The sequence below is a fragment of the Oryctolagus cuniculus genome, chromosome 2 (genome assembly GCF_964237555.1).
Source record: "Oryctolagus cuniculus chromosome 2, mOryCun1.1, whole genome shotgun sequence".
Taxonomy (NCBI): Eukaryota; Metazoa; Chordata; class Mammalia; order Lagomorpha; family Leporidae; genus Oryctolagus; species Oryctolagus cuniculus.
In genome coordinates this window covers 144,188,400-144,213,702 of record NC_091433.1, presented here as the reverse complement: position 1 = coordinate 144,213,702, position 25,303 = coordinate 144,188,400, and the positions used below count along the sequence as shown (strand labels likewise).

The 25,303-nt window shown below is 39.4% G+C and overlaps 1 long non-coding RNA gene across 3 annotated transcripts in view; it reads left to right on the top strand.

Moving 5' to 3' along the window:
• The first annotated feature begins 2,112 nt into the window (after positions 1-2,112).
• LOC138848811 (uncharacterized) overlaps positions 2,113-25,303 on the top strand; it is a 501,068-nt gene continuing 477,877 nt past the window's right edge. Inside the window, exons 1-2 of one of the 3 annotated variants that reach the window (XR_011386917.1) lie at positions 2,113-2,234; positions 2,628-2,707. This is a non-coding gene — a long non-coding RNA (uncharacterized lncRNA). Of the gene's footprint in view, positions 2,235-2,326; positions 2,486-2,523; positions 2,708-25,303 lie in introns of those variants that run through there. The other 2 variants (XR_011386918.1, XR_011386916.1) reach the window with 2 other exon arrangements.

Sequence of the window (25,303 nt, the reverse complement as noted above, 5' to 3'; positions counted from 1 at the left end):
CCACGTAGTGTTGACTGGAGTGAGTCACGCATTTGCATTCTGCTGGTAGAAGGGCCCCTCTCCCTAGCAGGATGGTCTAGACTTGCCTTCTTTGGAGACTGACAGCTGAATTCCAAAAAGGAACAGTCCAAAAGGACAACCCGTATTGTAACTGCTTATTATACTGCCTAGTGAGCCAAGCAATCCACATGGCCAGGCCCTTGCCTATATGAAAGGTAACAATCGACTCTCAGAGCCTAAAGAGAGAATCTAGCTGTTCCAACTTCCAATATTTTCAATGAGTTTCTGGTATGTAACATTTTGTGAGCTAGACGGATATAGAGAACACAATTAACTTATAAGGAAAAATAGCACAAGCAAATCTATAATGCGATCTTGCCTGGCTCATGAGAGAAAGAATATGGAATGAATTCAAGAGCAGCTCCACCTGCACCTCTTCTTCCAGCTTCCAAATGAAATCTCAGTTCACTGCAAGTGACACATGAAATGAACCTAAGGATGGGCAGGGAATTAGTGCAAACATACAAAATTATATGTGTTAGAAAAAGTTAATGGCACCACGGATCAGCAATTCTACACAAGCAGGCCATATGCTTATAAATAAATTAATGAAATGCACATTTGTTTTTCCCCTAATTTTTAAGTCAAAACTGTGCCTCCTGAAGTCTAATTTCTGTACAATAGAATACTTACTCCACAAACTTGGTACAAGTAATCAGTCCCCTACTTGAGGGCCTTGGTCACCAGTTCTGAGGCTCAAAAGTTTCATATCTGGTGCCAAGAGAAACACAGCACAATCACTGGGAAAAGGTAAATATCAAGGTGGATTTCATAAGGTCAGGTTTAAGATACAATTTGGGAAAATTTGTAAAAGTTGGCATTGAGTAGAACACAAGTGTTTAGGGAAAACACCCTACAATGAACTTTCCTGAGGCAACAGACTAAAGCCATGTGTAAATATGAGATTTGACTGGGGTCATTTTCATGGCATGGCAATACCACTCCTTTCTCTCCGTAAGTACTCGGAATGCTTGAACATCTATCCAGTCATCAACCAAATGGTTAAAACATTTGTCACAGTGGTAAATACTCATTATTTCAGATCTCTGGATTGGACCAGATGGCCCCTCACTCACATAATCAATATCTTATGTGACCTATAAATGGCTGACGTTAACTTCTGAGGGTGACATTACTCAATAGTGTTTTCCCCACACAGAAATAAGCACAAGGCAATCACTTCTTTCAATGAGATTAATACTGATAATTTAAGAGGCACAGTTTTACTTGAAGATGTAGATAACTTCTGAATTAAGACATAGTATCACTTTTAGCCATCATTTATATGATGATTATAAACAGAACTGAGCTAGGAATAGTACTTTTTAAAAATAAATGATGCCATAATCCTAAAATTTTTCTGCTGTGGATCACCCTCTTATCCTGTCTGCCTGAACTGACACTTTCATTAACCATAGTCGAAACCAGTAGTCAAATGTGTTTGTATCCACAGACACATATCAAGGGATGCTTGACCTCCCTCCCACCAGGATTTAAATAGTTCTTCAAGTTTTAAGCGTAATTCATACTTTTAGAATCTATCCTTTCCCCACTATTTGTGCAACATTTTAAATTTGATATTTATTTGAAAGGAAAAGTTAGAGATCTTCCCTCCGCTGCTTCACTCCCTAAATGGTTCCAACAGCCAGGGCTGTGTCAGGCTGAAGCCAGAAGTCAGGAGTTTCCTCTGGGTGTCCCACATGGGTGCAGGGATCCTAGCCCTTGGGTCATCTGCTGCTGCTTTCCCAGGCGCATTAGCAGGGAACTGGATGTGAAGTGGGGCAGCCGGGCCTTGAGCCCAAGCCTGGCTCGGCAGACGCCAGTCCCTGTGCAAGTTTTATCAGGACCAATAATAAATGCAAACCCGAGGCTGCACCATGCAGCTCCTGTGGGAGCTTTCCGCTGTGTTGGCGCGGGTTTGGATCCCGCGCTTGGGTCAAACCCCAGCGTTTTCTCGAAAGAGCCAAACGGGGCCTCAGGTCAGCCCCCCCACGGAGTGCGCCGCGATACTCTGGCCCCGGCGTGGCTGCGGCTACGCGGTGCGCCCCGTCTGCAGTCGGACGTGCCGTAGAGCTCAGGTTTTCAAAGTAAACGACGGAGCCCGCTCCTTTGCTGAGTCTCGGCCGGCCGCGCACTCGGGTGCCAGCGAGTTCGGCGAGAAGGGTGACTCTGAGGTGCACCTATTTTTCTGGCACTTTCCACAAAGAATTCTCTAGGACTCGGGCGGGGCGGGGTTGGGGGGAGCAGGAGGGAAAGCGAGCAACAGCCTCCTCCTTATTGAGCAACTGCACCTCAGCCTGCGATTTGGGTGTTATTTCACCTGTATTTATAAAAACCACCACCGCACTCCCGCACCCACCACTCAACTGCCTCGACTTCCACCAAAATCAGCTCCTCAGACTAAAGAAAGAGGGAAAAGGCTGAGGTGGGGGGAGACAAATAAATAAATGAGCGCGGGCGCGAGGGGGAAGGGGAGCGCCGGGCGCGAGGAGCGCCGGGCACGGGCGACGGCGGCAGGTTCAATTAGCTAAACAAAGCAATCATGGCGGATTGTTTACATTTGGCAGCGCCCGGGCCGCGCCGCCCGCCGGCCCCAGCCGCCGTGGGCCCTGAGGAGTCGGCCGAGCTGCCCCCGCGCCCTGCCCGGGTAAGTGACGCCGGCCGCGGGCCCCGGGCGCGGCGGCCGCGCGCGCCGCCCCCGCCGCCGCCGCCTCCCCGCCCCCGTCGGCCCCGCGCCCCCCGCCCCCTCCTCCTGCCCCCGGCGCAGCTGGGCTCCGTTTGGGTTTCAGTGACGCTGTGGCTCTGTAGCTTTGCTGCTGTTGCCGCCGCCAGCCTTGGGGAAGAAGGGGTGGGGTGAGCCGGGGTGGGGGAGGCCTGGCGCTTGTCTGTCGCCTCTGGGGGGGTCAGGTCCTCCCCGGCTGCGCCAGCCCCGCCGGCGGCACCCTGTGCGCGCTCGCCCTGCGCCACCGCATCCCCAGCCCAGGCTGAGCGCGCTGCCAGTCCTGGAGGTGGGGCCGGCCAGTGACCCCGCGAGAAGTGCGGGTGTGCTGGACGGGGTGGCCCCGCGAAGAGCCACCGCCTTCCATCCTCAGCATCTGTCCCCTCCATCTCCCACCCGCCGTCCCCAACCACCTGCCCTCCGTCTCTTCCCCCTTCCCTGGTCTGCTACCCTCGTGGATCTCTCAGACCCGGCCTTCCGGTGGAGAACTCGCGCTAGGGGTCACCTGCCAAAGGCTGACCTTGTCAGAGCAACCCACGTTTGACTTTCCCCAGCTTTGTGGCCCCGAGGGTCACTCTTTCTCCTTAGGGCGGAACTCACTTCTGCAGGGGTTTTTAAGTGCGTGCCTTTGTGCTAAGGTTGGTACCTTTGTGCTAAGGTTGGTACTAATGAGGAAAGGAAAACAAAGGCAACGCAGGGGAAAAAATAATAGAGGACGGTGCACCAGCAGCCCAGGGGCCTCCCTGGGTTCCCAGAAAAGATGGTTTCTCCTGCAGAATCCTTCAAGCATCGTTGGCTTGCAACTGCCATAATTCTTTTGTAGCGAGGAGAAACAAATCCTTAGGTCCTTCAAGTTCACCTCAGTTTTCCTTCCAATAAAACTTCTTGGTGCTTGTTAACGTTTAGTGCATTCAGTGGTTTGCTGTTTTTCGGGCTTCCCCTTTCCAGAACCTTACTTAACACCCGTCTGCATCGTATTTGGGGGAAAAAATCACAGCGCAGGACTTCCTGTTGGCCAGAGCAAGACTGGCTTGGTGCGTTTAAGCGGAGAGCAGGGCAACAGAACCAGGCCCACTTGCACTTCTACATACAGAAGTGTGTTCAGCCCTTTGAGTGTGAGAGGTTGCTAATGCGCATGTAACTCCTGTACCTCCTAGCAGAGTGAGTTGCTTTTTCTTCAGAGAAGAAAATGCTGATACTAAAAATAATCTCGCATATTTTCACAGCAATTATTATTATATCTTCTCTGTACACATACCTTTCAAATGAATGGGTTCTTGATTCTGGGCTTTTGTTATGCCCTCTGAAAGAACAACTGGAGTAAGGCATATACCTCTTTTTTTCTCCTTCCCTTTGAAAGCGACATACATTAGGTGACTCGTACTTATTTGATTAAGCTGAATTTCCTCTACTTTTCCCTGTTTATTACTAAAGCAACTTTTAATCCAATTCACTTCATCCTTACTAAAAAAAACCTTTTTGCACCATGGTATTTGGCAGGAATGGCCCTTCATCTGATCATCCTGCTTCTCAGGTTTTGAAATGCCACTGGGACAAAAAGGACTAAGATTGCTCTTCACTGTGGAGGATAGGAATGGGAGTTGGTGCGAGCCTTAAAACTCCAGAACCCAGGGCTTGCTGGATCACACGCTGCCAATGATGGCGGTGCATGATTATTTTCACAGTTGTGTGGACACAAGAACAAAGCTGATGTTTCCGTAAAGAGCTTCTACCCAGACACTTAACTCACCAGTTAGCGTGAGAATGCATTGTTCAGTAACCGCAAGCACATTCTCATAAATGGATTTTATGTTGACTCCTGCACATGCCAGGTCAGAGATCATAATCATGGAAGGAAGTGAATTGGCTTCCAAAGTGGCTTTAACAGAAGCAGAAAGATCAGCTTTTGGGTTATAGATCTTGCTGACCCATTAAGGGTCAGTAAATTAGTAGACTGCACTTGAGTTGACACTTCTGATCCCAACTTAATGGGTTGATTAACTTATGGATGCTCTATCTTCATTATGGGCTATTAGCACATTGTTAAACCTGATCTTAGAGTAAGAAATTGTTTTTATGTTTACTTTTAGGTTCCCAAGGTTAATCAATATTCATCACATCCTTAAAATTTTTTTAACTGAAGGATTTAGTTAAATAAACCCTCTATTGAGAAAAGGAAATACAGTACTATCTGAATTTGGGATGCAAAATACGTTGTTGATGATTTTGTAGCATACACCAAAATACACAATTAGAAACACCATCTCCAAATGGAAAGATACATACATACAATGTGCACGTAATAAGGATTTAAATTCAATGTCCTTCTCATTGGTAGCTAGCACCCTGACCCTCTTATTCTTCCTTGTACATTGAATTACAGATTTCATGTACAATATTTAGACCTGAATTGATGGTTTGTGTAACTTGCCAGGTAGCAATAGTTAAGGCCTAGACTTTGCCTGCCAGGAAGTATGAGTCATAGGCCCCAGTGAGACACAGATTTGTGACCAACATGGGTTAGAAGTCCAACTCTGCACTGCATCAACAAATCCATGGAGAATTATTTTTTTCCTTAGGTTTCTAGAGCTTTCCAAGGTAATTGCAGTTCTGGTGGTTTGGGTATCATCAGTGATTGCTCTTGGTAATCATTTTATCAGTAATGCTGGGCACACTTTTAATAAACTTGCAAAATGCATTTTCCTAATTGTGATAGCTACTGGTTATATACATTGTTTGCTTTTGGAAGGAACTTCATTCCCACCTTAGTCGCTTCCTCTGTCAGGCCACAAAAACTAGTAATTCCTGGAGGGTTTTTTTTTAATTGATTACTGGTAAATGCTTATTAAAATGAAGACAACACAAAAACAATAAAACCTAAGAATTACTCTACCGAAAAATATATGAAGGATTAGGCTATTTCTGTTTGTAAAACCAAGACTAAGTAGGGTGTCAAGGAAGGTGGATAAAATCAAAAGCAAAGGAATGGTCTTCCATACGAAGAGAGGCCCTGAATTTGCTAAACAGGAAATGATCGATGACCTGAGCGTAGGTAGCACTGACTGAGGGGTTAAGGTGGAGGGCAAGACTGTGGGAGGGCCAAGGAGGATGATGAGAAAGCAGGAGGAGGTGATTTTCAATAAGAATATTTCAGGATGATGTTCTTGGAAGGTACGTGGTTGGCAAATCTTCAGTTCACAAGACCAGTCTCAGAGAAAATAGGGTCTTAGTAGAAATGGAATTAAAATAGCATTAAGTACATTAAAAGCCATATAGCAAATAAAAGCTCTGGAAGGCACCTGCCCGCAAAACTATCCACATTTTCAGCATTAACAGCCAATACCAACATGTAATCCTCTTGAATCATCTTCTTTAGTCGTCAGGGACACTTGGCTACGTAATTGTGATTTGCCAAGGCAGAAGTCGCCAAGCTCTAGGGTACACAGATTATTTTGGGTTTTACAGTATTTGAGCTCATTCTTACTCAAAATTCAGTGTCCTTTGCACTTGCTTTCCCCTTGTTTCATTTTCTTAAGCCCTGCCAAAGTGGTTTTGTAACCATATAGCCTTTCTACAAATTATCTTGGTATTTTGGGGATTTTTTTCCTTTTGGGGGTAGGGGTACTTTTAGTGCCATATTTGCAGATTTAGAGGATGTGTTGTAGGGAGAGGCCCCCCCACCCCCACCCCCACACACTATGAAACAGCTGGCTACACAGCCTACCAGAGAGAGACCAGCAATGTTTATTGTCCTGTCCTCCTATGTCAGGTATTGAACTGAACCTATAATACATAAAAATTGTAGGTTTTAAACTTGCTACGTGTAAATATAAAGTGAGTTACTTAAGTTTGTCTGGCAAGAGTTTATTCTATTTTGGATGCATAAATTGGGAGAAAGGGAAAAGTAAAAGCAAAATATTTGGCCTTATTAGATGGCATTCTGAAGATAGTTAAAAAACCAAGAATTTAGTTTGATTAGGGTTGCTTTGTGGTACTTGAAGCTGGACTGGGAAACCAGCAAGCACTGTTATCAGTCAGAGGCCATGTAAAACAAAGTAGGGACAGCAAAAGCACTCTCTCTACCCATCCTCACTTCTGCCTACCTCAGGAGAAGCAGCAAGCAGAAACAATCTGGGCCACAAAGCAAAGCCAAAACAAATCAGTGGAGTCTGCATCAAGGGAAGACAAAACTTTCAAGGGAGTAGCAACTCTCATCATCACTGGGTTTCCAGATGCATGTATCAGAGAGTTCTGTATCTATTAGTGGGGTAAGAAGCTGGGAAAACGTTGCAGAGAGGCCAAGCCCCTAGCCTTGGTCACAACTGGGCTCTATTACTGCCAGGGTTGAGACAGAAGATGAATCCCAAAGATAAGTGGATTTCATGGGGAGGGAATTGGGTGTAGGTATGAATATATGGGCTTTGTTCTTATTCCAAAACCCTTTGTATAGAGGCAGCAGACCCAACCCTCTTGCCCAATTCAGCGCCACCAATTAGAACTTTCATATTCTATTGTGTTCCTGTTGTGCAAGTTTTGTGGAGAGAGGCAAAGATGGAGGGTGGGTACACAAATTGGAAGGAGAGAGTAGGAAAATATAGTTGATAAAAATGGAGTAATCGAGTGAGACTACATATATTGATCCAGTTTTCATTGCTATAATAAAATACCTGAAGGTAGGTCACTTATAAGAAAAGACGTTTATGTAGCTCATAGTTTGAGAGGCTTAAAGTCCAAGATTGGGTAGCCTTATTTGGCTTCTGGTGAGGCTTGTGGGCTACAGCACATCATGGCAGATGGCTGTATGGCAGGACCAGAGGGAGGGATCACATGGCAAGACAGGAATCCAGAGATTGGGCAAAGACCAGTCTTGCTCTCTCAATAACTAACCAGGGTCGCACAGGAACTGCAGGAATTCCCTCTGAGGGCAGTGACCCAAGTGACCAAATCACGCCCCACCTCTTAAAAATTCCCTAACCTCCTCCATTGCCACAGTGAGAACCACTCTTCCAACACGTGAATTCTTGTGGGACACATTTGACCCATACCTAAGCCACACTTAAAATATAGTAAAACATTCACAATTAATATTTTAGAAATACAACATTTGAAAGCAACTGCCATATGTGCAAATAAAATCATGTATCCAAGATATAGTTCTAACACTGCACTGAATTTAACTTGCTCTGAATTAACATGTCAGAATTCCTCTATCAAGTCCTGGTGTATGTTGTCATAAATCAATGAAAGTTAAAAATCAAGAATATATTCATACAACACATTTGTCACAGAGCCATCCTCTTGAAATGCAAGCTTCTAAATATAACCTGGGTGAAACTGAGTGCTGGAAAGAGAGTGAGTTTGATGATGGTGTTGTGTTAACTGGCATTGTTTCCTTAGACCAACACATTTCTTTACTTATATCTTCTTAAGGGCATCATGCATGTTTTAGTAAAATTGTAAATGACACTAACTTCCAGGATAAAACAAAACCAGCAAATATCAAACATCTTCATAATTAATTGAAGAATGATATTATATATATTTAAGAAGCTTCAGAATATCATACAATCAAGAACACAGAACTGCTGTGTTTAAAGATAATTGAAAATGAATCTTTGTGAATGGAATGGGAGAGGGAGCGGGAGATGGGAGGATTATGGGTAGGAGGGAAGTTGGGGGGGGGGGGAAGCCACTGTAATCCAAAAGCTGTACTTTGGAAATTTATATTTATTAAATAAAAGTTAAAAAAAAACACCACAGAACTGAACTTATTTAACATTCTGACCAATATCTGAAAAACTAATCTCATTTCTGTTTCATTTTACTCTTATGACTGCCTCAAATTTTCAGTAGTCAACTTAAAGGTAATATATTATGTTTCTATTGCTGTTGTAAAAAACTACCATAGACTTTGTGGCTAAAGACAACACAAATTTATTACCTTGCAATTCTGTAGGTCAGAACTTTGCTATACATCTCATTTGGTTAAAATCAATCAAGGTGTCAATAGGGCTGCATTCTTTTTGGGGACTCTAGGGAAAAAATTCTATTTCCATATTTTTCCATCTTCTAGAAATCACCCACAATGTGGCATCTTTATAAACATTTTCTATACTCACTTTTCCCTCTGTCCAAAGCAGAGAAAGGTTCTCTGTTACTGAGGGTTCTTGTGATGTGATTGTCCTTAATTTTGATCATCTTTTCAAGGTCTGTTTTGCCAATATAAGGTATTATATTCACAGGTTCCAAGGATTAGGATGTGGACACCTTTGGGGCACCATTATTCTGCCTAGTGTTTGTTTTGCTCTTTTCCTATGTTAGTTTAGGTATCCTTTGAAGCAGAGGTTAAGGTAAGGATCCTAGTACCATAAGTTTATTAGAAGTGACATCAAGAAATACTGAGAAAAGAGTGGGGAAAGAATATAGAGAATAAAAAATAAGAAAGTGTGTATAAGAAAGCAGGTTGCCACTGGGAAACAGGCTTGATTCCACTCAGGTGTTCAGAGAAATCTTGTAGCATTAAGAGTTATTCTATGGAGGGGTGAGGAGTCTGTGGTATTTATTCTTCCAATCTTGTTCTTATTGATTCATGCCACCTCAGGGATTATCCCTCTGTCACTTCTGACTTGTCCCGCACAGGAGCCAGCCACGTTCTCATAGCAAAACTGAAGACCTCAAGCAAAGATGATGGGTGTTCATAGCAAGAAGCCTTAGTGTGAAGAGGAGAGTGCCAGAGGCTTCTGTGTGGGGCACACACAGATTATGCTCTCCGACTTCCCAATTTCCATTCTTCACCACATCCCTTTTTCTTCTTCCTCTATTTCTCTGGCACTCCTGTCTTTGTAGTGCTACAATCCAGGTGTGCTTCTACTGATCTATTCTATTCCACTTCAATTTGTGCAATGTATGGCTTTGAAATTTGTCTTCATGAAAAACATAGGTTTTTTAGTGTTACTGAAAACAGACAAGCAAGCAAACAAAAGTCTTCATTGATTTCCCATTAGCTGTACTAAAATTTAAAGAAAAGTACTCAGACTAGCCCTTAGGTACTTGGATTCTGGCCTCATAATACCTTATCTTTGTCAACTCTTGTGCTTATACTCTCCTATGTATATCAACTTTTACATGGACCTTGAGAGCAACCACACTAGCCGGATCTGCCTAACTATGTTTTTGCTTTGCTCAGAATTCTTAACCCTTTGGATCTGAGCCTGGATGAGAGGAACTTTTCGCCTGGCCCAGGTCATGCACCCTTTTGTCATTACTCATTACTTATCTTACTACTATTTTTGAACCCATCTTGTGCTTTTCTTTCTTCGTGCTTCTGATTAGAGTTTCTTTTTCTGTACTGATGATCTAATTGCTACCGTTCTTGAAGGTTCAGGTGAGAGCTTTCCCTTCTTTATTTAGTCTTCCATTAACCCATCCCAGCTGGAAGTGAGGCATCGCCTCTGAACTCTTTAAAACTATTATTTAAGCTTTTATTTTTGTTCATTATTTTAGCTATCTTTTTTTGGACATAAGTTTAATATTTTCAGACAGGTTCTAAAGCCTTTGGAAGATAACACAATATCGTATACTTTTACCTTTCAAATCCCAGAATATTTTTGTTATAGTATTTATACTGTAGTTATTTGTTGATATGTTTTAAAAAACTTACATAATCTGCTTGGGAAAAGTATGCACAATATATTTTAGGCAAAGTAAAACAAATCAGTATTTTAGTGACATGTGCTACTACTGTGCTACAAGGCATTACTTGAGTTGAAGGATAAAAGAATCTGATTCTTTTTTCCTTATTTCAATCAAGAAAATTTAAAAAAAATTAAAGACACCAACATGTTTATAACTAAGATATCTTAAAAGTGTAGACTATAAGTTTGGATGTTTCCCTCTGTTCTTAACCTAGCCCAAAGAGATGTGATGATAATTACAAAGACCTTTTCCTTTTTGAAAACTGATGAAGTATAGTTGAACAGTGTTTGGGGCTTTCTCCTTTACAATCTTCAAATTTCCAAAACTAATTTAAAAAGAACCTAGGCTATGACTTCACTTGAAAGGCAGAAATATCTGGTGGCTTCTTGAGTGCTGGTTTTTCTGTTCTCCATTGGAAAGGAAAAGTTTTCATCATGATCTCATGAGTCAAGGGGGTGGCCTGCAAAAGGTTGGGATTCCTCGCTGCTGATTTGTTATGGCACAAACATAGCTTTGCTCCCAGGCATAGTAACACACAGCAGAGCCTGTACTTTGGGATACTTTCTTAGTGTTGGGAACAGTACTTCACAGTGGCTTTAGTCTGGCTCTTAGGACCAATAGCTCTCGTGGTGCTACCCACAGAATAGAATAAATTTATCTGGCAGGGGGAACATCATTTGTTTATCTCTGGCCTCATTAACACTAATCAATTGAGGTAATAATCTACACATGCTGCTGCTAATACTTTCTCTTAGTTCTCAACCTTGGGAATTTAAAAATACTGATGCCTGGGCCGCACCTGCAGAGATTCAAGTGAATAGGTCTGGCTTGTGTTTTGGAGTATTAGGATTTTGAAATTAGCTCCAGGTGATTCTAATGGGCAGCAGCCAAAACTAAAACCCTTTGCTGTGGTCCCCATTGTCCTCTGCAGGCTTATAGAAAATAGATATCATGGATTGCCGAGCTCATACACAATACAGAAATCATCTCCTCTCTCAGGCAATTTAAGAACTGAGCAAACAGGGATGGCAGTATTAAGAGAAATGACTCACACCCATACAACCAGAGTCTGAGCTAAATTTTAAATCTGCCAACTGCTAGGCTGTTGTCCTTTCCTACTTAAAGTAGGGTCCTTGGATCACATGCCTTACCTGGTACTTATTAGAAATGCAGAATCTCAGGCCGTACACCTGAACACCTGAATCAGAATCTGTTTGTAACAGTCTCCCCAGATGATTTGTATTCACATTATTTTGAGAAGTACTCCTCTTGACTTTGCTGAAATGCCATCTCTGGGATTTTGAAGCTTGTGTATTCCCAGTATCCAGCACAATGTCTGTGACATGTTAGCTAACTCTTTGTTGCATTTTTAGTGCATCTTTGCTATAAAGTGTTAGACATACTTAAGCATTCATTCCTTGATAAACATTTCATCATTTCACCTTTATGAGCCTTAATTAAATACTTATTTTATACTTTCTAGGAGCTCTTTATCTAGTGGGAGAAAACAGAATGATCAACAGATTCAATAATATTGTGGAGGAAAACCTACAATGTTAGCTATGGGCATATGGAGAAAGAACACTGGACCGGAGTGTTTAGAGTGGTCTTGGAGTTTTAAGGGCAAATGAAAGCAAAGTTGACCCTGGAAATAATCAGGAGTCAGCTGGGTGATAGAGTGGGAGATACAGGCAGCACTTTTCAAAGGGCATTGTAGGAACAGAGAGCAGCCTATGCAAAGGCTCATCATAGAGTTACTGCACCTTGTGTGTCAAAATAAAAGGAAAACTACATCTAAGAGTGACTACTCTTGATAATCTAATGGAAGGATGGCTGATGGTGGGATATAGAGAAGAAAAGGTCGCTGGCTTTAGAGGTAAAAGGAAACATTTGAAAAACCAGGGGACAACCCATTTTACAACTTGGAAATATTAGTTGCTTGTAAACTAGGATATGCATTACAGTCCAGAATTTGGAGATCTTGTAGTTGTGCTGTTTTGGTCTGTATCCTCACAACAGTCTAGTATAATCCATGTGGAATGACGCATGGACTGTGCATGTAGAAATGTGTTGTTTAATATGGTAACTACTCACTACATGTAGGTGTTGAGTGCTTGAAATGTGGTTAGTCCAAATTGAGTTGTACTATAAGCGTAAAATGCATGCCAGATTTTAAAGACTTTTTATGAAAAAAAGTGAAATATTTTATGTTGATTACTTATCAAAATAGTAATATTTTAGGTACATGGAGGATTACATAAAATGTATATTAAAATTAGTTTCACCTATTTCTTTTCACCTATTTACTATAGCTACTAGAAAATTTAAGATGCTATATGAGACTTAAATTATACTTCTGCTGGCAAAACGGGGCTATTTAAATATGAAAATGCTACCAAATAATTACCTTTCTCTTCTCCCCTGCAAGCCCTCCCAGTTCCATCTGTGGTTCCAAATGACTTGAAAGTAGTTTTAGCTTTTAAATTGCAGAGGGATGACTTTTTAACAGTTGTGTTAAACTGGGGTGAAGTCAAATGAGTAACAAGTAAAAATTTGCCTCAGTCAAGTAGGTACTGTTTTTTTTTTTCATTTTAGTATATCTCTTAAACTTCCTTGCAGTTATTTTTATTTCATGGTAATGCAGATTTATGACTTATCCAACTCTTTCCATCTAAAGCCTGAAAAAAACAGCCACTGTCCAATATCCCCTCTCTAACATGTGTTATTTGACATACACTAGGTAGGACAGAGCTTTAGGTTCTATTTTCACTTCAGTGCAGATGTGAAAGTTCCAGTTAATGAGAGCATTGTGTAAGTGTTTGTGTTTCAGGAAGAAAAGGCTCCCTGAAGCTGCCTTAAAGCTTTAGATATTCTGTACAGGGAATAAAGTGACATGCTCAAATTAACTGTGGCCAGACAGATCCACATGATATGAATATAAATGTTTGAGTCTTGTTCAAATTAAGGTTCTTGGTATCAGGGAAAGTGCTCTCTTGCCATGCAAGTCAAAACCACTGTATCTCATTCTTCCACTGGGACATAGAATGCAGGATATGCATTGAACACACCTAGGAGATTTTATTCAATCAATTATTTTAATATATTTAAAGGGAACTTATTCAGTGGCCTGAAACCTTCAGTGTACATTTTGGGGGGACTTCAAAACTTTTTCTACACTTCACAGGCAGTGGTGACTGGTTGATTGGAAAGATGATGAAGGCTAGATTGTGGGTTTTGAAATCAGCAGAAACATTTTTATGCCTTAAAACCTGGTGGTCAGAAGGAGATCAGTTCACAAAAAAACAGCTTCCTGAAGGACCAATTCCTGGGATTGCCATTTCTAAAAGATAAAATTACTTCTTAGTCAATTCACCAACATTTAATCCCCTATCAAGAAAGTCATGGAATAATCAACTTGCCAAATCACTGATTCACCAACACTTTCCTTTTTTTTAGGTTTCCTAAGATTTGTAGTAAGTTCTGTTGTATACATTAATGATAGCAATTTTGGAGAATGTTTTAAACTTTTAATTCCTCTTAGTTTTTATTTTTGCTGCAGTAATTTTATATTAACTAGTTGATAGGCTGTGGCTAAAATTCATTGCGCTGCAGGTTTTCTCAGAGTGTTGGTCTTCGACTTCTGGGGATTATAAGTTATGTATTTCAAATCACAGTGTTTTGCTTGTCTTAAAATCTAGGACTTCTTAAATCATAAGGATAAGATGAGTTTCTGTCATTAACTCATTTTTAATCTGGCCTGTTGCCTTTTGTACATTTTTGATTCATAGATTTGCTAACTGGATGAATCAAATGGATTGCTTGCAATATATTTTAAACATTTTAGAACTGCCTGAAATGTGAAACATAGGAAATGACATTTAGGCTGATCAGGACTGACAAATGTGCTGCAGACTTTCTGGGCTGAAATGGCTACAGCAAAATAAAAAAAATTAATTCAAAACTAAGGCAAAATTAAATGAAATATTCAAAATGTGATTAAGATGTATTTAGCCATTCAATGCAACTCAATTTGCTAGATATTTTATAAGATACAAACAGTTTATGGCTTATTGCTCTTTGTTTATGTTGACTTGGTCCTACTTTGCAGGAAGATTTCAGATGAAAGGCAATAGCATTATTATGTGGTAGAAAAGAACTTAGAATGCCAGAAAGGACTTTTACATATAATTGGGACCTCAACTTTGATATATACTAATTGCCAATACAAAGTGAATTTGAATTCCAAAAGATCATTGCCATGGAGATAAAATGAAAACCAATTAACTAAAACTAAAAATAATCTTCAAAGCTTTAATGACTACAGATAATATTAATTGTAGTCAATGTTACATAGTTTTTTTTTTTTTTAAGATTTATTTTATTTATTTGAAAGAGAGAGAGAGGTCGTCCATTTGCTGGTTTACTTCCCAAATGGCTGCCAAGGCCAGGACTGAGCTAGGCCAGAGCCAGGAGCCAGGAATTTCTTCCTGGTCTCCAACGTGGATGCATGGTCCCAAGCACCTGGGCCATCCTCTGGTGTCTTCCCAGGTGCATTAGCAGGGATGGGAAATGGAGTAGCCAGAACTCAAACCTGTGCCCTCATGGGATGCTGGCACTCAGGTGGTGGCCCAACCAGCCTCGCCACAGTGCCAGCCTCTACAGATAGTTTAAAGAAATAAATTCTTGGTGAATTTAGCAAGTTGATCATTCTTCAAAGGCAACGTTTGATGAATTGCCATTTGATGAATGGATTTTCAGCAAATTCACCTAAAAGTCTCTGAGTTGTGGTGAGTTTATAATCATTTGTTTAATGTGTTGGGATGATAAATACCTCTTAGGGAATTTATCAAGATTTCAATGAGGTAACCTATGTATAGCACCTTATACATAACTTAGTGTAGAAGTTAGGAATTAAGGTAATAGATCACTTTTGCTAATTATGAAGGTCCTTTCTGAGTTGATTACTTGGGCCCTTGAATACTTTGTGCTCCCAGGAATCCCAATCCAATCCTGGCCCCAACTAAACTGGTTTGAGGACAGGTGGAGGAGGGAAGCACCTGCCTATGTTGGTATCTCTGGGTGGCGTTTGGCTGTAAGAAGATGTCTAAGCGTCCCTTCATCTATCTCCAAGGAGAACCTCTTCAGCAGTAGGCTAGAGCTACCTAAGACTGATGGAGCACCTCCTGGAATGTTTACTGTGAGTGACCTGTTGGATTGGTTTCTGCCCCTATCTATTCTACCTGGAGCTTTTTTGTTACTTAACAGTTTTGCACATTTATTTGCTATCCTCAAATAGCCTCTCTCTCTGTCTCTATCTCTCTCAAAAAGAGGTAGGCATATACTTTATCTATATTACAACCCCCAAACATTTCTGTGCAAAGCAAATTTTTATTCTGTCTGGAGCACACTTGTGAATTCAAATTAGTTAGAATAATAAATTTAAAAAAAAACATTTTTATAGCAAACCAAAAAATTTCTGTTGAAAATAGCTACTGCCTAATTTAAAATGCTATGGAAAAACTCAGCTCTTTCTTTGTGGTATTTTATAATGTTAGAGGTTTCCTCCATGCACAAGAAAGTTTGCAAATACACTGATTGTGTATCCAGCCAGTACTATAACCTTAGACCAACTGCATTTCCTTAATTAATTTTAAGTCTCTCCAGCATCAGGACTTCTAAACAAAGTGAAAAGCACGTATTTTCCTTACATTTCTGTCCATAAAATACAGCCCAAATCTCACTACATTTACTCGGGGGAAAAAAGACATCTCCATGCTCTGGGAACCATTGACAGAACATATTGCAATCTTTTCATTAAGTTCACACAAAATGAGGATTTAACGCATGGGCAAAACATTCCATCCCTAGAGGTTCCAGTGCCCATAATCCCACCTTGAAAATAGCTCCATATTAATTGTGGCAGCCAAGTGGACACGGAGTTTTACTGCTTAGCGCTTCTGCTTCACAGATAACTAACTGCAATCATGGAAACCTTTGTTTTCCATTTTCTAACACATCCTTATTCAAGCAAATATTTCATATGTTCTTTTAAATGCAGAAATTCCATGGGGATCTAGCTAAACATTAATGCCATTACTGAATTTTGATCTTAATGGAGTGACTTTCAGAATATTATAAGTACATATACTTGTAAGCATATACTCTAATATAAATATGTGTATATACTCTGCTTTAAAAGTTGACATCTGAAAATTGGTATTCTATAAGTAAATAACAAATCACTCATCTGCATTACCAAAGAATGAGCTTCCTTTAAGTAACCATATCCCTAGTTAATTTAAAACATGCTTCAGTTTATAAGGATTTTATTCTCACTTCACTCCTAGGATGCATTTATTGTTTAAAGTGAGGTGCACCTGGATGAAATGAACGTTTCTAAATTTTGGCTTACCTTTCTCATTTCTGTGCTTCAGGTTGTTAACTGTCAAAGTCTTGCTTTATCTAAAACTGTATACTTCAGCCATTTAATAAACTCAGAATAAATGAGTTCCCAAAATAACCACTGGGATGTATAATACACTCATTTCCTTAAAACAAAGAAAACAGAATTTCCTATGTAGGAAATCCCTCATTACCCACAATTCCACCTTACAAATAAGAAGGGCTCGATTGTTTCAGGGGACTGTACACAGTTTGTGACTCTGGCATGGTAAGAAATCCTGGCACATAAACAGCCAGTAGGAGTAATGTGCCAATTCTGAATTGTTCAGTGTTTTTATTATAGGTTCTAGGTTTCAGATGAACAGGAGCCTCCTGTTGCTTTTATAGCTGGATATTAAATTTCAGCCTCTGGCAGGCGGCACCTGCCCTCTTCCTGGCATGCTCTAGTCAGTTGTTGGCCATGTGATACTAATGCAATGTATATTTTGTGTTTTGCTCTACATGGGGACTTAAACATTGGGGAATACAATTTCTCCCTGAAGGTATGCAATCCGTGATGTCAGGTCTTGAGAAAGTTTTCACATGACTAAAATTTAATGTGTATGGAATGTTCTGAGTTCCACACAGCATTTTTAGTGGTGGAATGAAATAAAACCTTACAAGCATCTTGGACAAAAGTACATAAATTCTCATTGCCTTTGGTTAGAAATTACCTTAGATTGCCCTGGCAGTCTATTGTACTGACCTCACACTATGATGTATATAATACTATCTAGTGTATACAGAATTAATCACATTTACATACACTGATCCCTTGTTTGTACTCTGCTGGAGAATCACTGTATTTCCTTTAAATTTGAAATTGATAGCATTTTAAATAACAATCATTGTGTAATCTATTGTTTATGACCAATGAATAGTCAATCACAGATTTCAAAATACTAGAATGAACAAGCAGGGCAAAGATTTTTTTTTCTTCAGAACCATATTTAAGTTGTTACTGAAATGAAAGAATTTTAATGTTCATAGTTTGGATAACATTATCTGAAGTTCATTTTAATGGTCCTTCTCTTGAAGGTTTGTCTTCTAGTTGAGCTTACAATGTATAACTTGTTTAAAATGGCAGTTAAGTCTCAAATATCCATAATACATTTATTTTTTAAAATGGTAATTAACTGTTAATGCACAGCTAAATGATGATAGATATCTTCTTGAAATGTGAGTCATTTCATTTAGAAAATCACAAAAACAGTATCATAGGATTAGAATAGAAATTAAACTTCTCCAGTGTGCCATGCATCTGAACATCTCTCTACAACACCATTACCAAACCTTTGGTCGTAGGTGTATCTCAATAATACTAAGTCACCTTAGATTGTCTCCTATTCAACAGGCAAATAGTATCCTCCCCACAACTCACAGGGTACTGCCTACACACTTGATTAGGAGGCAGTGTAGACATCTTTTACCAGGAAAGAGGTGACTACAGGATCTCTTACTGATCTGTGTCTATTTCAAGTGAGGATTACTCAAGTCAATGATTAAGTTTTGCAATGGTGGAATAGGCAGTGATGTATCACTCAAAGGAGCTCTCCCAGCTCTTAATGGCTCACCTGTAAGGTGACCTTCTGGGTGAAGTGATGATCCTTCTGTAGCTTGACATGTGCCATGGTCAGAGTATTTTCACTACAGAAATTGGCAAGTGATTTAAATCCTGTGTTCTTTTTCAGCCAATTATCACACATTTGCCAGCACACCACTGCAGAGGGAAATGCGCATAATTGGATATTATAGGAGCTAACAGGTGGAATGCATTCCAGATACTCTTTCTTAAAGAAACCCAGTATGATAAGTGGCTCTGGCTTTTTAAAATCATGGTGAGGTGGATAACACTGAAAATATAGAACACGAAATATAGAACATTATACTTCAGACCACTTTAAAAATCATTCTTACTCTTGATATGACTTGTTATTTGAGGGGTAAGTCCTTTAACTTCTTTGGGAAACTTGAAAATGTACTTAGGGGATTTGCAGAAAACCATTATTCTTTGCAAATATTCTATATGGTGGCATTACTGCATAGTTTTGGATAACTGATCCATGAACTGAAAGTCTCTGAGTTGACTTGCAGAAGCATTACACAAAGTAATGGTATCCATTTTTTAAAAAATCTGTGATTACATATGGATGTGATAATCTGTAACAGCACTATCAGATAAATAATACATATTTAAAAATTTTCTGTAATTACATGTTTACCCGATAGGCCAGAACGACTCTGTCCCAAGGAGCTGTTACAGACTGAGTAAATAATACATGTTTTAAAGTCCATAATTACATATGTAAACGATAGACTATCGAGTAAATAATGCACATTTTAAAAAGTCCATAATTACATATTTACATGATAGTCTGTAAATTCTGTAATTACTTATTTACACAATAGACCATAACAGCTGTTACAGTCTATTATGTTAACTCTCATAGAATTATATTATGGATTTTTAAAAACACCATAAAGAACCTAAGGAATAGAGTGATAGAAATGAAATAAAATATAAACTTCGTACTTACAATAGCTGTCTCAAAAGAGAACTATTCTGAGTTCAGGCAAAACTCATGACTGATATTTTCCTGCTAATTTCTCATGTCAGATCTACTTACAAAACTATAAGTCATCACAGGGTGAAGAATAACTGGGTGGTATTATTAGGCTAAATTTTTCACAATTTCTATAGATAAAACTTATTTTTGGTGAGAGGAATCATTATGTATAACTTTTGTATTTCTTTGGCTTTTCATGAAATTGCAGTATGGCACAGAAATTGGAATTGTATTTGTTTTCTTCATTTTTTAAGCACAGTAGAATATCATAATTTGTACATAAATGATAATATGTTTGGGCATTTGGGCATAGATTGTCTGTAATGACAAAATATACATTTGTAGTTTTTCATGAGGATTGTGGTTGTTTTCTTGACCTTTTAAGGGTCCTCATGGTTTAAGGACTCAAACAGCATCTACATTTATTCTGGTGTTAAATATAAGATCAATGCAACTAAGTGAGACTTCTGTTCATAATTTCTACTACTTTGCAAGGCTAAATTAAGCAAGTGAGAATATGTCATTTAGTGATGTTGGACTATATATTCTTAGTAATGAAAGATAGTTTGGGAGAAGCCTTTGACACTGTTTGTTAGGTATTGTTTTTGTAAGGTAACTGACTGTTTGAAATAAGTGACTGCTTGATTTTCAGAGCTATTAAACCACAATAAAACTTCACATTTCATAAAATTACTTTTACTTCATATTTGAGCTATTTACTCTTTGGCATTGGTCAGCAATATCCATGGATGAGGTTATTTAAACCAGTGACTTTTGAATATCTTTGAATGCAGCCCTTGATAAGAAATGTTTTATGTTGTGACCCAGTATTTACATATAATACAAAACTTTCACAAAACCATATATAGACTATTATAAAGTGCCTTGTGCTCGGATAACTATTCTATTTCATTTTGCAAAATGAAAATTGTTGATTGTAACTCACCAGATTGAATTCATGATTCACAAATGGGTCTCAACCTGCAATTTGAAAAACATGAATTTAGACAATGCTTTTTATTGCAAGGGTTCACAAGGTTTCCTTACTTTATGATAAATAGATAAAATCTCATTGGATTTGAAATGGAAGTCTACTATTGGTAGATCACATTTGTATAGTCTGTCAATGGTTGATTCATTAGTTGTGAGTCCCAGAATATAAAGATTTAATGTTTTCTCATCTACATTTCTAATATTAAAGATCTTAGAGCATCCTAGTATATATTACTCAAGAGTTGTGGTAATTATTGAAACTAGAAATTATTTAATGGGACCTGTACAGGTTAATAATTGAGAGACTCAGAGTGTCCTGCTTGGAAAGGGAATTTTATGGGAATTGTTGATGTTCTTAATGTTCTTGGATGCAGGAAAAAAAAAATGGGGAAATACCCAAAAATGATAACTGATAAGAAAGATTATTTATTTTATTATTATTCAGGGGGTAGAGAGGAAAGAGTGGGAGAGGGAGAATGAGAGAAGAGAAGGAGATAGAGAACACTCACATCTGCTAATTTGCTCACCAGATGTCCCTTAATGGCTGAGACTGAGCCAGGCCAAAGCTGGGAGCTGGGAACCCAAGCCAGGTCTCCCATGGGAATGGCAGGGACCCAACTACTAGAGTCATTACCTGCTGCGTCTCAGGATCCGCGTGCTAGATTAGGGAGCTGTCGCTGGGACTTGATCCCAGGTGCTCCAGTATGGGATAGGAGCATCTTAGTTGTCATGTTAACTGTTAGACAAAATCCCTACTCCCAGTAAGATTATTTCATCTTCCTTTTATGGTAAGAAAGTCCTTGAATAATGAAATTGCATGGAGTATTGAAATTTATATGAAATTGAATGCATTAATGCATTTGCTAGTACTGTAACAAATGAAAACGTCACCACTATTAATTGTAACTAAAATCAAATGTTTAGAAAATTGCTTTATTTCCCACTAAAAATGTTAATCTTTGCTAAGATATTAAGATAATGTATGCTAATATCCCTTGCGAGATATGGAGTAGAAACAAGTGTTGAGGAAGTCAGGCTTCTGATTTTATAATGGAAGGTCAAAGTTGGTAAATATTTAGTAGATATGAATATCTAAAGTCTAGACTGGCTGCTAGTTTGTCTTGTCAATATTTTACATTTGGTGACCAGAGAGAATGAGTGAAATATGTGTAAATATCCCCCAGTGATCTCTGCAACGTTTGTGACTTTGGATAAGCTCATTGAGTATAATAACTTCGGCCCACATCCAATTTTATTTGTCAGCTGAGTCATAATCTCAAATACATGTTTTGGCAAAGTTTTCATTTTGATTTTCTAAGAACATTGTCCTTGTTTCTTTTCACTTTTTCTTCTATATTGCTCTCTGTAAGCATATAGCTAGGGCTAGTGTTGCGGCACAGCAGGTTAAGCCACTGCTTGCGACACAAGCATCCCTTATTGGGGTGCTGGTTTGAGTCCTGGCTGTGCTGCTTCAGGTCTAGCTTCTTGCGAATGTACCTGGGAAAGCAGCAGAAGATGGCTCAGGTGCTTGGGCCCTTCCCACCCATGTGAAAGACCAGCATGGAGTTCAGCTCCTGGCTTTGTCCTGACGCAGGCCTCACTGTTGCAGCCATTTGGGGAGTGAACCAGTGGATGGAAGATCTCTCTCTCTCTCTCTACCTTTCAAATACATAATAAATAAATTTTTAAAAAAAATGTACAGCCCTCCATCCACTCAGGCTCTAAAGCCCTTAAGTCCCTTCCTCGCCTTTCTTGTCCTCCATTAGTAATGACTTTTTTTTTTTAAATTTAGTTTATTTATTTGAAGGGCAGAGCAACACATATACACACACAAATATTCACCCACAGAGAGAGACTGAAAGAGATCTTCCATCTGCTGGTTTGTGCCCCAAATGCCCACAACAAAAAAATTGGGGCTGGGCCAGGTGCCCAGAAGTCCAGCCAAGTCTCTCACAGTGAGTGATAGGAATCCAAGTAGTTGAGCTATCATCTTCTACCTCCTGGGGTGTGAATTAGCAGGAAGCTGGATTGGAAGTAGAGGAGCTGGGATTCGAACCAGTATCCAATATGGAATATAGGCATCTTGAGACACAGCTTATCCCACCATGCCACAAAGCTAGCCTCAAGACACATTTGTTATAGTCTGTTTCTTAAATATACCTTGAATTTGTCCCATCTTTCATCCCCACTGCCGTTTGCTGTGTTCAGGCTGCCATGATTTCTTGCTTGAGCTCCTTTAAGCCTCTGCAGTGACCTTCCTGCCTGTGGTCTCTGACTGCATCTTCCACGCTGCAGTTGTGGCAGGACTTCTAAAAGTCAGATCATGACCTCGCATGCCTTCTGCTGATGATTTCCTTGTGGTTTGCTTTCTCTGACCAGCTTTGCTCATCCATCAAGATGTGGAGGAGGCAGCTGCACCTCCTCCAGTAAGCTTCCCCTGTGGCACTGAGTGACCATGGCACCTTGAACACAGCTCTATCAGAGAACTGTCGAACTGTTTTACTACATGTTGGTCTCACTTCCTCATAAAATTTTAACAACATTTTGCAAAGGTAGTGATTGTATCTTTTTAGCAGGAAATAATAAGTGCTCAATAAATATTTGTGGCTTGACTTGCTGGAGGAACCACTATCTGAAAATATTAACTTCAGATTAAGGCTGATATTTTTTAGATGTGTCATAATTTGAACTTGATCTTCTCAATGGTTCTGAAAGAAAGTAGAAATATGGGACATAGAAATAGGGGATACTTCTTGGAGAGAGTTGAAAATTTCTTTCCAAACTGCAATCAGGAATTATATGAGTTAAGAATCCAAATCTAAATTACCACTTTCATCACAAAGATTCATTGATACTTTAAGAATTTTTTTCAAAGACATATATTGAAGACAGAGATTGAAATCTGCCTTATTCCTGTTTTTTCCTCTGCACAAAGAGGAAAGTAGCTGTCTTTTGTCAAACTCTGTATCCAAATTGGCTATTGGTGCTGTAAAACGTGGACCACTTATTTTAAAATAAAACTTCTTTATTTACATTCTGTAACCATGGATGGACATCATTATGGGGAGTTTATTGTAATGGAATTTCCCTATTGCAATATTGAAATTTTGGAAGTTTGTGATGTAATTGTCAATGATTGCGTCACATGCTTGTTTTGTGCTGCCAAGTGTGTTCATGTTGGAGAAGTTATTTATTTTATATTCATTTGTTGTTTTATTATTATAATGGAATTTAAAGACAAAGATAGATTTCTCCCCTGCAGTGTTAACTACAGTAAGGGTTAGCATTATAGAGTGTCATTCTGCTGGCTCTTATAATGATAAATATTTCCATGACAAAACCTACTGTGAACCTATCTGCATGCTCTGGAAATTTCTTTTTCCTTTGGCTGCTATTTTACCTCAAGGAGAAAGCAGAGAAAATATAGTAGATTACTTTTAAAAACTTGTCAGAAATTAAATAAAACTCACGTATATAAAGGACATCTTTCCTTTTATATTGTTCTGTCACCAGTTATGCAATATGTAGATCTTATTTCTTTTTTCTTTTTGCCCTTCGTATTCAAAGTTGATACTCTTGGTGGTGCTATTGTCCATTTATAAATATGCCTTGAAATACAGGGTGTGTGCTAGAGATATTGACAAACTAGATTCTTTGTCTACTAACCATTCCTTCATTTATTCATTCAGTTATTCACTAAAATATCACTGAGTACCCCTAATCGGAAATGTGAAAAGGAACACAGACTCTCACTTCAAGGAGTACAGAGTCTATAAATGGTGGGAAGATATGTACGTGACAAAAGTGGTGTAATAAGATTAACCACTCTGGGGCTCCACTGCTATCCCCTATGTTGGGTGACTCTCATCTGTTGTTTATAGAGTTGCAGGGACCTCCTAACTGGTCTGGTCTTCTCACGTGCCTCAACTGTTGACACAGAAGCAGGAGGTGCCTTCCAAACTCAGTCAGATCATGTCACTCCTCAGCTCAAAGGTACAAGGCCTCCGTTTCACCACCATAACCTGTCCCTTCTAATCCTCTCATTAAGATCCTCTGACCCTATTTCCTACTCACTTTCCCCTCTCTCATGCCTACAAGTGATTCTGGTCTATCTGCCATTCCTTCAAATATCAGGCATATTTCTAGCTCTTTACATTGGCTCTTCCCCACAGACCCACACTGCTAACACCCTTCCTCAAGTCTTTGTGCAGATTTCACCTTCTTAGTACAGTCTACCTTGATCATTACATTAAAGATTGAATACTCCCCACTCCCTTCCCTTTACAATTCATATTCAAAATAATTTATTGTCTCTTAAATACTGCATGATTTTTTCTGTTATTTCAGTTGTTTGTGACCTGTTTCTCTATTAGACTCTGATTCACAGAGCAGGGATTTTTGTGTAAAACCTCTAGAAAAGGGCCAGCCCATGGTACATTTTTAGTGAATGTTGGTTGAATGAAAAGATGAGAGTTCCAGTTAGAAGATTATTCGAATTTGCAGGTGAAAGACATGCATTCTAAGACAAAGGGACTGGGGAGGTCTCTATAGAGGTTCATCTGAGTTGGATCTTAGTAGATGAGTAAGGACTGGACTCATGCAAATACGTTTCAGAGAGACTTTTATTCATCATTTTAGGATTTTTTCCCTTTAATATTGTCTTGTAATCCTTATTCATAATACTTTTCTTAAAGTCAGTCAGAGACACATTGAACAAAGGATTAAGTGCATAAGGAAATAGGAAAACAGCTGTGAAATTCTTTTTGGTAAGAGAACATACTTTTCACCCAAGTCTGTGCAGTGGTTCATTTTGTTTTGTAATCTACTC